General features: G+C 50.4%; 1 pseudogene; it reads left to right on the forward strand.

Annotated features, from left to right (window-relative positions):
• Window positions 1-6,328: 6,328 nt before the first annotated feature.
• LOC146757005 (class I histocompatibility antigen, F10 alpha chain-like) lies at window positions 6,329-11,416 on the forward strand (annotated as a pseudogene).
• Window positions 11,417-12,964: the final 1,548 nt, after the last annotated feature.

Below are 12,964 nucleotides of genomic sequence, written 5' to 3' on the forward strand. Positions count from 1 at the left end.
GTCATCGGTGTTTGCTGCACAGATTCTCTAGGCTTTCTGCTTATTCTTTCTCAGGAGCGTTGTTGTTGGGAACACGTATATTCTGTAATATTATGACAAATCTGGAAACTTGAGCTCTCGTTGTAATTTCTTGTAATCCTTATGCTTCTCCTTTCTTGATGATGACAGAGAAGGGTGCCAAGCCAGCAGGGGAGATCTGGAAGAAGAGACGACTGGAAGAAGAGAAGCAAAAAGGAGAAGAGGTTCTTACTGAGAAGAGATCTAAGGATAAGCGCAAGAAGAAGAGAATTTTCCCTCCACCTGAGCCTGGTAACGTGAAACTGGAAGAGCCACCGCGTAAAATCAAGCGATTGGAAGAAATGCATATTAAAAGCTTAGAAGAAATCAAGCAGGAGAAAGCCCTGCGGATGCAGCAGATCGCAAAGCCAGCAGGTAACGAGGTGTTTCACTGTCTGCTCTGCTGAAGTGCTTCCCCTGTCAAGCAAATGGAGTTTGCTTAGAATTGCCTGGGCTGTTTCTTACCAAATGCAAAGGCAGGAAGTGCCAGGATGTCCATCCATGTGTTTTTCCATTGAATCCGTGGTGTCTGCCTGCTTCATTCTGGAGAATTCATTCGCTGTGAGGTTTTGTAATTCAGTTTCTCCTGTACTTTCTTTCTGCCATGTTTTTGGTGTGGCATGTTCTGTGTGTTGACACCAAGGTTATCTTCATCTTTGGCGTGTTGCTTGTTTTAATATGTAAATGTGTTTGTAAAGCATGGATTGAGTTTTTAACATGGGGGCCAACCTCTGTCAGAAAGGTCAGGGGGGTGAGTTATTCATTGGGCAGGTGAGAGAGGCTTTGTGAAGAGACAGCATGTGAAGGAGGGAAGAGCTTGGATACTGTATGGACTGCGAGATGTCGCCTCTCTCGTGTTCTTTGTTATTGAATGTGAGGAAATAAGCACATGGAGGAAACGCTGGCACTCAGGTTTCTTTCTATGCTTGCTGTTGACCAAGTGATTTTCTTTTTCCTTGTTTTAAAGCACCTGGAAGAGAAGAGGAAAAGACTGTGGAATGGAGCAGGGCTGCTCCCAAAGCTGTCTCTGCACCCGCAGAGGTGAGTCCCTTCTGAAGATGGACACAGTGACACAATTTCTTCACATGTTCTCATGTCTCACTGCTCACCATGTGCCACCATCATGAGTGCATTCCTACCTTCCTGCCTTTGGTGAAGAGCTGCAGCCATGTTTCACAATCCTGATACTTTCAATGGCTTTCCCAGACAGCTTTGCACTCCTCAAACTCAGAATTGATCTGATTGTATCTGGCAGTGAGGCAGTAACCCTGCTGGCACCAGGTACAACTTGTGAGGTTAACGTGGGAGCACTGGATACAAAAAGGTCACGATGGCTTCATGTTCAATGAAATCAGACTGTGGGTGGATGTTGTGTAGGGGAACAGGAATGACTTTCTGTTGCTCAAATAGAATGTGGTATGTAACAGCTCTAGCACTGTGCTGATTTAAACGAGCACTGAAGAAGCCTCCAGCTAAAAAAGCAGCTTTGGTAAGGAGGGGAAGAAGTGTCAGTGCTGTCCTCGTCAGGCTGATACTGAGATACAACTGCTGCAGAAAGTGTGGAGAACTGAAATGTTCTGCAGGTTTCCTTTCAAAGTAGTCACTGTGTGCAGGATGCTGGATGAATGGCAGTGTGTGCACAATGCTCTGCAGCCCTGTGATTCCTCTGTAGTGTGAAGGAATTTGTCCATTACTGCTGCATTGTTAAAAAGACCTGAGGTGCTCTGCAGCCTTCACGTGGTTGTTAACATCCTTCAGGAGCCCCTTAGCCCCCGTGTTGGGTTCAGGATCAGCAGTGCTGAAGGAGAAGCACTGCAGAGGAAGGATCTCCTGAGCAATCTTTATCTTTCTTTGACTTTGTCTTCCTTTCTTTGACTTTGTCTTCCTTCTTCCCAGACTGCTGCTCCAGCCCTGCCGGAGGTCAGCCTGCTCACCAAGGCTGTAGAAGATGACACTGAAAAGTTCATCTCGGAAATCTCAGGAGGGGAAATGGAAGCAGAAATTGACTTGGACCTGGAGAAGGATGAGGATGATTTCCTTCGTGAACTTTCTGAGATGACTGACTGTTGAACTGCGTAGTAGTTATTATAGTATGTTAAAAAAAAAAACAAAAAACACAAACAAACAAAAAACCAAAAAAACAACAAAACAACAACAACAACAAAAAATCCTTTAATTTAATAAAAACCTTTTCTTTTTGGTTGGATACCCCAGGGTGATACTTTACTAAAGGAGGCTTCACAATAATGAGTCTTAAAGCACAGCTGAACTGGTAAAAGATTGGCAGACTGCATTCCATTGTCCTGAGTTTTCCTGCTGGTCAGAGTTGAGGCCCTGTGCATCCATTCCCTGATCCTGGTTGGCTCCTTTCAGCAGCAAGAGGACAAAGCAGTTCTGTGACAGCCCAGAAGGACGTCCATCTGTGTGCTGCAGTGCCTGGCAATTGATCTCCTGATTCAGTGACGCTCTGAAGGCTTCAACCTCAAGCTCCTTCCTTCCTCCTCCCTTGGCCATGCTCAGCGTTGGGTGCAGCTGGAAGCTTCTTCGGTGCTCCCATTTCTCGGGCAGTCCCCATGTCTAGCCTGGAGTTCTGCCAGCTCTTGAGTTTTTTTGGTGTATGCTTTTGTTTATGACTTGAATCCTTTAAGGCAACTTAATGACAATGTGGGGGTGGGAGGGAGCAGAATTATTCTTTTGTTTTGGACCAAATGTGCCACCAAGGCGGGGGGTGCTCCCTGCCTTCCAGTTATCAGCAGTGATGCAGCAGCAGTGTGAGAAGCGGGAGCTGCACGCCACTGCTGTGTTATTCCCTCCTTTCCCTTTTGCTGGATTTCCAGTGCTGTTTGCTGGCAGAGCTTGATGCTGTGCTGATGATTTCTGGAAGCCAACACGTGTGCGCTTCGCTTGTATCAGTTCAGAGTGCAGCCATCCCAGCCCTGCTGTGGGCACAGTGCAGCCCTGGCCCTGCTGGAGGACGCCGTGGTGACTCTGTGCTTCAGCAGGGTATTGAGTGGTTTTCTGCTGACTCTGGGTGGGACTGTGCCCATGTCGTGTCTGCCACTGTTACTGTAAATATTTTATCTTTTCCTTTTGTATTTGCCTTCTATTTAAGATATTGTATGAACGTAGTCAGGCTCCTCTGTTTGTGCCGGCGGCTCTCAGCTGTGTTTTTAAATAAACCTGGCACAGGACAGCAGTGCTGTACGTCTGCCTGCAGCTCTTGGAGGGAGCAGGAGGGGAGCCAGGAGTGCTGCTCCAGCAACATCCTGGTGCTGCTGCCACCAGGGTTACTGCTGTGCTGCTGTTATGAGCTCCATGGAAGAGATGAGCTCCAGCACGGCCTCCTCACACTTATTTGGCTCTGAAGCCTTCAGTTGCTATTGGCCGTGGCACATTCCATGCAGTGTGAATCTCTCTAACAGACATAACTGTATCAGTGGAATTGTGGGGGCTGGGAGGGAGGACACAGTGCTGCTGAGAGCAGGGCCAGGCAGCCCAGCATGCTCAGCACCACAGCCAGGTGAAGCTGGCAGTTCAGTTACAGGTGTGTGTGCAGCTGGTCACCACTCAGCCTCCCCCATTGCAGCTCCCCGTGTCCCACAGTTCCCCCATCCCCGTTCTCCCGCTGTCCCATTGTCACCCTGCCACACCACTGCTGTGTGCACTAAACCTTTATTGCCCCCCGAAGAGGTCCTCATTGTACACCACCTGCGCCCGCTTGTCGCGGTGTGAGCCCTTGGCACTGTTCTTTACGGCTGTTGGGGCACAGGATGGGGGCAGGGACTCAGCACTGCTGGCACCCCCACACCGTCCCTGTGCCCCCCCAGTGCCCCCCAGCTCACCTAGGGATCCCCAGAGCCTGGTCAGCTGATTCCATCTTCTTGTAGGTGACAAAGGCACAGCTGTGTGGGGGTGAGGTCAGCACAGCTTCCACCCCATTCAGCACCACCCCACAACAGATGCACCCATACATCACTGACTCACCCACAGCTTTGCCCACGCCCCCTGCCCCTCTGCCCATCCTGCTCTCGCCTCCCCCGCTCCTCAGGCTCCGGCTCCTGCTCCCAGTCCAAGCGGCTGTCGCGCTCTCCCCTCTCAGGGGGGGTCCCCACGTCCCCCACCAGCTTCAGGGTCCCGCAGGTGCTTGCTGGTGCAGACGAAGCTGGTTTGAAAAAATTGCGGGGGCGGAGGGGGGGTGAGCAAAATAAACACAGAGTGAGGGCACAAATATGGGGGAGAGAACAAAATAAAGGGATAGGAACCACAAATAATGAGGTGGGGGCAATAAAGAACTGTGGGGGGGGGGGGGGATGGCACTCACCTCTCATCGGGGTACCATCCCGTTCTCTGACATCCACGATGTTGTGGGAAGCTGTGGAGGAACTGCTCAAATGTATTCTCTCTAAGACAGGGGAGCAGGTATCTCCTAAATGCATATCCGAGCTGGTAAAATGGGCTCATATGAATGGACACCTTCAGGAGGTGGCACTGATGTTCACTGTAGCCGAATGTCGAGAAATAGTCGACCATATGTAGGACTTTGTTATCTCCAAAAATAAGGAATACAAAATATATACACTGAAGAATATGCAAGCCGAGCGGCAGATTGCTGCTGCTGTGGTACAAGCTCTATCCGGACCTAGTGCTCAGTCAAGGTCAGAGCTTGACTCCCTGTTACCAGGAGGTTCGTACTCTGTTTGCTCATCAGCCTCACAAGTCAGGGCTGCCGCAGAAGCCCCGAATAATCCCCCGTCCTCGACCTCTTCAACGTCTCTGGCAGATCCGGTTTTGGCTGGTGAGGAAGGTGCGGTGGGGGGGGGCTGAGGGGTGTGCAGAGCAGCAAGAAGCTCCTGAGAGTGAAAGCGACTCGGATAATGGTGGGAATGAGAAAGCGTTGGAGGAACATAATAAAACATTAACTGAGGAGCTGCAGGACTTAGAACTGCGTACGAAGGAGGCATCAGTCTCTTCGAGCGTTTCACCGATGTCTTTACAGCCCCTGTCTATGCGATTCCCCCCCACACGTAGCGATCCTCCACCTTTGCGTTGGTCTGGAGTCATTAGAGACATGATATTGGAGGGACCGTGTCAAGCTGTGTTTCAGCTCGCTTGCCCGCTGATAGACGATCAGCAGGGAGCTGCTCGGTGGGAAGTGCATCATTGGAAATTGTTACAGCAGGCTGGTAAGACTGTGACTGACTATGGGAAATGATCTGAAGCTTCTAAGCAAATCATTCAATGGATTTTCACTGAGGATACTCATATGACACTAGACACTTCTAATCTTGTGCGGTTGTTACTAACACCACCAGAATACGTTGTTGGTCTCATCTCAAGGCAGAAAATAGCATCCAGCCTTTATAGTAACTGTGTTTGTGTGTTTCTTTCCTAGTGGAATTGCTTTGTAACTTGCGGTGTTATAAATAATATTAGTAATGGTTTGACATAGTGTGTGATTTTCAGTGTTACCAATGCAGTCTCAAGAATTAGAATTTTAGGCATTATCCATAGATCAAATGTGTGTTAAAGAAAGGATTTGATGTAATCAGTGCTGTAATCTATGGGAATAGCTCTTTTAGTATGTTAGTACTGCTCACTCATGATGTTATTAGCCTATTAATTAGCTTTTCTTAATTTGCAAAGACAAAACCTGGAAAGGAATCCCAGGCAAAGGGATGACCCTGTATCGTAGAATGGATACGTCTCTTACACCCAACTAATTGGGATTTTAAAAATATGACCATGCATCACTTGAGACAAAAGTGCATACTAATAGAACTAAATTTGATAGTTTATTCTGTTTTCCAGGCAGCTGTTCCACTTGGGCTCTGTATCACGCACTGGCCATGCGGATATGGTGTACAACTGGAAGAAATCCTTCGGACCCTGAATGCAGGAGAGAATCTGTGATGGGTGAGAGAGGAAAGGTGCACTTTGAAGCAGGGAAGGCCCTGCTGGCACCGCCTGTCGCAACCACCACCAACACGGTTTGCTGTTTCTCAAGGGTCAATAAGTAATAATGCCCCTAGTGATACTCCAGCACATTTGTCCTCTAAAACTGGTTCTATCTGACATGCAACTTCATAAAGTTCAATTATCAATTATTAGCTCAAAGGCATGGTTATGAGCATCCTAAAAGCATTTGTTGCACAATAGTTAGTGGCCATTAAAAATCAATATATCAGAGTATATGAAAGTTGAAGACTTTTCCTAACTAGTGACATGTGAACACAATGGGACCCTCATGGATTTATTTCCAGGTTGCAGAAACTTAGGTTGCAGAGCAAACGAGTTTGTTCTTTTTAGTAGGTTTAACAGTAATGTTGTTATGCTGTGTTTGACTTGTCTCTTTTTTCACATCTAGAGTATTGTCAATCGAGGCCTTGATTGAGTTATAATGGTTATGTTATTAATATAAGTAGTGTTGTTATTCTATAGGCAGTAGCTTGCTAATTAATAAAAAAGGGGGGGTCGCCGCGCTCCGACCCCGCAGAGCTCCACTCCATGCGGTACTTGGAAATAGGGATGACGGATTCCGGCCCCGAGCAGCCCTGGTTCTTTGAAGTGGGGTACGTGGATGGCGAAATCTTCGTGCACTACAACAGCTCTGGTCAGAGCTACGTGCCCTGCACCGAGTGGATGAAGGCACCTGGAGCTGTGGATCCCGAGTACTGGGACAGGAACACCCAGAGAGCACTGAGCAATGAGCAGAATAGCCGCGTGAGCCTGGTCAATGCGGCACGGCGCCACAAGCAGAGCGGCGGTGAGCACAGCTGGCACCGCGGCTCCATGCTGTGGGATGGGGCTCCATGGTGCATTGCCGCCCGCACCCCCCAGGGCTGGTCCTGCCCGGCGGCACCGTCCCGGGGCTGCCCGTCACAGCCCCACCGAGCTCGACCCTGGGGGACCCCAACCCCATCCCCAGTACAGTGGGTCCCCTGGAGCTGGAGGGGCCCATCAACCCCTGCCTGGCTGTGTTTCAGGGTCTCACACATGGCAGCGGATGTTGGGCTGTGACATCCTCGAGGACGGCACCACCCGGGGCTATCATCAGTATGGCTATGATGGGAGAGACTTCATTGCCTTCGACAAAGACACGATGATGTTTACTGCAGCGGTTCCAGAGGCAGTTCCTACCAAGAGAGCGTGGGAGGAACCTGGTTATGCTGAGAGACGGAAACATTACCTGGAGCAAACCTGTGTGCAGTGGCTGCAAAGACATGTAGAGAACGGGAAGGCAGAGCTGGGGAGGACAGGTGAGGGGGGGCCTGCGGTGTGAGACTGCAGGTGGGGCGGGGGCTCAGCGTGGGGAGCTCAGCCCGGCCCTCACTGCCGCCCACCTTCAGAGCAACCCGAAGTGTGAGTGTGGGGGAAGAAGGCCGACGGGATCCTGACCTTGTCCTGCCACGCTCACGGCTTCTACCCACAGCCTATCGCCGTCAGTTGGATGAAGGACAGCATGGTGCTGGGCCAGGACACCCACTCGGGGGGCATCGTGCCCAACAGCTACGGCACCTACCACACCTTGGTCACCATCGACACGGTGCCTGGGGACGGGGACAAGTACCAGTGCTGCGTGGAGCACGCCAGCCTGCCCCAACCCAGCCTCTACTCATAGGGTGAGTGAGGGGATGTGGGGCTGGGGGGCTCTGGGCTGCCCCTTCCCCTGCTGACAGCTCTGCCTTCCCCCAGAGCGGTCACAGTCCAGCCTGGTGCCCAACGTGGTGGGGGTGGTTGTCGCCATTGTGGCCATTGCCATCATGGCTGGCCATGGATTCATCATCTACAGACGCCATGCAGGTAAAAGTGGAGGGGTGTAGGAGGACAGTGGGGGCTGTGGGGGGATTTGAGGCTCCCTCAGGAGCCCTCAGCCTGGCTGTGATGTGAACCTGTGCTGATGCATCTCTCTGTCTGCAGGGAAGAAGGAGAAAGGCTACAACACGGCACCCAGTGAGTGATGAGGGCAGCGCTGTCCCCCACCTCTGCCCAGTGCCAGGGCAGCATTGAGGTCCCCGATTTCTCCCAGGGTTCCCCTTCCTGGTGCTCAAAGCTGCTCCATGCCCCACAGCAAGAACAGGGCTGGGGCTCATGGCTGTGAGAGTCCTTCCTTGTTTTCTGGCTCCAAGCTTGCTTCCTGAGGTGTTTCTTGTGAGAAGACTCTCAATGATTTATTGAAGTGGCAAGTAATGGGTGCTACCGTGTGACAATCAATATCACTTTTTGGGTATTTGAATATTTGAAAGCACCTTCCTTCAGAGCTGTTTGCCTCCAGAAGAGTGCTCAGGACTGTTTATGAGTGGAAGATCTGGCCCGGGACTAAATAGCTCCAGCTTGGTGTGGGAAAACTGGGTAATGAAGCCATCGTGCCCTGTGAAAAACAGGATGTGGATGGGTATCCCTGCTCCCTCTTATCTGCTGGCAAGGCTCAGAAGATGGGAACAAAGGAATTTCTGCTAAGATCCCAGAGCCAGAAGCTTCCATTCCAAGGAGTGCTGACTCAACTACTTTGGATTCGAGCTGTCACTCCAAAGAGAGCTGACTTGCCCACTTTGGACATATAAATAAGTTGGTGCTACCATTGGAAATTGTCATCGTGGTCACCATTAACAGAACAACGCCTGACGACCCACCACGACTGAAGACCAATGACTGAACTACAAACCTCGATGGATCCATGGTGGTGAATATCTCCCTCTTGCTTCCTACAGAGACTCCTTGCTTCTATTTCATATTTTTACTGCATTCCCTTCCCCATCACCCTACACCATAATAGCGTCTGTCCTCCCCTCCCCCATCTCCCTGATAAAGTCTTGTAATAAACTGGTCGGACAAATGTTTGAACCGTTGTTTCTTAATCCCGCACCAGGTATACGTATATCAAAGAACCTTGCCTCCCTCCTACAAACTGGGCTGAGACAATGGCTCTTCTTACCTTACAGGCCAGGAAGGTGGAACCAGCAACTCGAGCACAGCTGCGGTGTGGGGCTGGGGGTTGGAAGGGTTCCCTGTGCTCCTTGTGCTCCTTGTGGTGCTGCACCAGGGCTGGGCTGGGACTCTGCAGGGAGCTGAGGGTTGGGATGTGAACGTGGCCCTATGGGACACCATCTCTTCTTCTTCACACAGGAAGTAACCAAACCGTCTGAGTGCTGTGCTTCAGCCTGCAAGGGGCCAACTGGCCACACAAGCATTTGGGGTCGGTGATGAACACAGCCCCATCCCCTCTACCTCTCACATCTCCCTCTGCTTCCTATGCTGTTATGCTTTTCCTGTGCTGCTTCTTGTGAAATAAAGTGTTGGGCTGTTCTGTGCTCAGCCTGCCTGCATTCTGCTCTGTGCCGTGCTCAGGGTTGGGGTGGATGAGGGGACCTCTCCTCATCCCTCCTCCCCCCACCCCACACTCTTTGCCCATTGCTCCATTTCACACTGCTGCTCTCCTCCTCCCCTTTGCACTCCCTGTGCTGTCTGCAACGCTTTGGCATGAAGACGTGACTGGAAAGTTCATCCAGTATTGGGCTGAGCTGTGCTTCCCCCCCATAACCCACAGTGCTGCCACAGCCACATTCTGAGGGCAGACACCCAGCTTCCATAACCAACCATGCACTGAGGCTGAGCTGCCCACACCCCACATCCCAACCTGCTCCTCTACAAAACATCTCCACTTTATTCCATACAAATCCCAGAGCATCCCACTCTTCCCATCCTGCAGCGGGGAGCGGAGACAGCCACAGCTCCCCATGTCCCATCGCATCCCACTCCAGCTGCCCTGTGGTCCTCAGTGCTGCAGCAGCCGGCTGTAGGGTCCACCGCGGGTCCTCAGTTCGGTGGGTGTCCCCATCTCAGCCATGGTGTCATGCTCCAGCACCACAACATGGTCTGCCTTCTCCAGCATCCGGGGTTGATGGCTGATGAGCAGCATTGACTGGTCCCCCCTGTTGGGCATTGGGTAGGTTTGTGGCGTGGCATTAAGCTGGTACATTCGGTGTTACACACTGTGTGTGAGTCCCGTCCGTTCCCGTGTGCGGAGGCACGGTACTTTCACACAGCAGCCTTGATTTGTCGCCAGATTGGGAGGCGACAGCCTTCATGTCAGAAATGTGGACAAATGCTTCTGTTGTCTGAACCGTCTCTTGGCCCTCAGCACAATGATGCGCTGCCTTTCCAACCCTTCACAGCACTGCTAGGTGCCAAGTGCTGTGCTTTAAGTCTGTTGTACGATGAGTGGCAGCAGAGACTTTCCAAGGGAAATGCTTTACGCTGTAGATAAACAACAACAACAAATACAGCTGGGTTAATGTGGTCGTCTTCCTGTGGCATATTAGTTGAAGCAAAAAAGAGAATCCCCATCCCTTCTGGCTGGTGCTCTTGGCCACCCCCAGGATGTGCTGAAAAGCTCTTCCAGATCCTTTCCTTTGAGCCTTTGCTGCAGAGGGTCCCCACAGATTCCATTCCAAGATCTCCCTAAGCCTCCCTGTTTCCTACAGCTGTAGGAACTGATCCTAAAACAGCTGGGCTCTGTTTCCAGCCTGTGGGACCCCAGGAGTTCCTCACACCATCTTCTGCAAAGACAGAGCTGCCCACAGTCCCCCACAGCCACTCTTTCCACTACATACATCAGGGTGCGGATGCAGCGCGCTGAGTCCCGGATGTCCCAAACTTTGATGTACGACGTGGTGAACACCAACCCCGTGTGGCTGCAGTATTTGATGGAAACAACATTATTTGGGTGGTTGCTGAGAGCAGAGCACCCATCAGCACCAGAGGTGCTCCTAAAGGGCAAAGAGAAGGTTGTCCTTGCACTGGGACAAACTCAGGAGCACATTCACCCCGAGGCTGAGCTCTGCACAGCAGTGACTTGGCTTCTGGGGCAGAGAACTCTGCTCACACAGGACCCAGCACTGCAGAGATACAGCCAAGAGTGGGGAACGCCTGCACGTATTTCCCTGGAAGATGCTTGCAAGAAAAACACACTGACAGTGCCCAGTGTTGCTCACCCCAGCATTACAGTCCTGCTGGAGAGCCAGGGATGCGACAGGACATGCTGACAAGAAATGACACAGAGTGTGTGATGAGGACCTCAATCTGCTTATTATGTGGATAATGCGGAGAGGTCTGGCTGACGGAGCTTCTCACTGTGTGAGTTGGTCAGCATTAGAGAAAGCCAACATGGAGTTCTGTGAGCTTTTGCAGGGGACGAAGAGGCACAGAAGCTGCTACCCACCCTTGGCACCCTTGGTGCTCTTAGAAAGTTAACTGAATCGGCCAAGGAGGAGCGGGAGTTACGGCTAACCTGTTTCCTGCAGGGGTGAACCCCAGAGGTTTGAGACCAAATGAGGTTTGGCAGATGAATGTCACAGATTAGGCAGATTGCTGTTGTGTGCTTTCAGGTTTGTAGTCACTGCAGCTGCATCTCTTCGGTATGTTATTATGACAGTTTCATTGTTTTTCGCATATGTTTAATGATTGATTCATTTGCGGAATAGCCTTAAATGTGCAAATCACCTTTGGGGTAACAGGGAGTATGCAGGGGAACCTTTACAGGGGCTGCAGATAATAAAGAGGGGGGAGATGTTGGGTATTGGGCAGGTGGTGCCTGCATGCACCAGCAGTGGAGTCATGGAGGTCATGGGTATCTGATAGGGGTGGTCACCTGTACCACTATATAGGGTTTGTGGCGCGGCATTAAACTGGTACTTTCAGCGTTACACACTGTGTGTTCTGGTTAGCATTTGGGCTGCTGTGCTAACAGATGTGTCTGGGCTTATCTTGTTTTAAAATGGAAGGGCTTGTAAGGAGCAGAGGGATGTGAGGTATTTCTAGTCCGCTTCATGCTCCCAATTCCAGAACCCTTCCAATTGTGAGGAAACAGAAGTGCTGAGCTGTGTGCGTGTTCCACGGTGCAGAGTCCAGTGACAGTTGGTGCCCGGTGTCTGTGCTGAGCAGCATTGAGGTCTTTAGGAACGTAGGAGTCTGCCAATCCGTTGTGAAGGTACTAAAGGTAAAAAGGCAGCATTTCTATCAGTATTGGAGGAGGGAAGGAAACTTTGTCCTTAAGTGCTGTTTTTGTTCCCTTTGTCATGCAGTCAATCCAGCAACTAACTTGAGAACCCGAAAAAAAAAAATTTCCTCGAAAATTCACTAGTGTCTGTGTGAGTAAAAGGTTCCAACTTTTATTGACTATCGGAAATGCTTAGCTCAGAAATGTGCAGCACTTTAATGAAAGAGTTCTGAATCACTTGAATTTGATCTTCTGTCTGGCCTGGTTGCAGGTTTTACTGCATTTGGTACCTTAAAAAATACAACAACAAAACAAATCTAAAATATCAAAATATTTGATTTTTACATCAGAAAAGAAAAAAAAAAATGAACCAACCCAAACCCTTGTTGTGGCTGAGCAGATCGTGCTGCAGCTCCATGCAGTGCTGAGTTACAGTATACAGGCACATGTGTGTGGATTTGTGTATTGATACGCACTGGCATGCTTTTGCTGTACAGGTAATAAAGACGGAGGATGGTTTTTGTGGATTCTTCAAAGGTGAAGAATCCTTGAAGACCAGAAATTCCAACTTACAGAATTTGACATAGGCAAAGTGAGGAGGAAAATTCTTCCTAACCTGTTATAATTAATTAATTCACGGATTCAGTGTTGGTTCAGCCTACAGGAGAAGTGAACTGCAAAGCTTTGAAGATCACTGTATTTGCTGAGGTTGTCCAGGTGGTTGAGCTTGAAGACCTGCAGCGGTCAGACAAATGTGTTGGGGTTACTCACTGCTGTCACTCGTGATGTTGAAGGAGGGGCTCCATTGGAGGGCTTGCAGCCGTGCAGCCCAGGGACTCCGTGCTGAGTCAGGGTGATGTTACTAGAGTTTGACCAGTGTTGAGGAGGGCAATGTTTTGAAACAACTGCTCC

This window comes from Coturnix japonica, chromosome 24, assembly GCF_054131305.1.
Source record: "Coturnix japonica strain WE chromosome 24, WE-NBRP24, whole genome shotgun sequence".
Taxonomy (NCBI): Eukaryota; Metazoa; Chordata; class Aves; order Galliformes; family Phasianidae; genus Coturnix; species Coturnix japonica.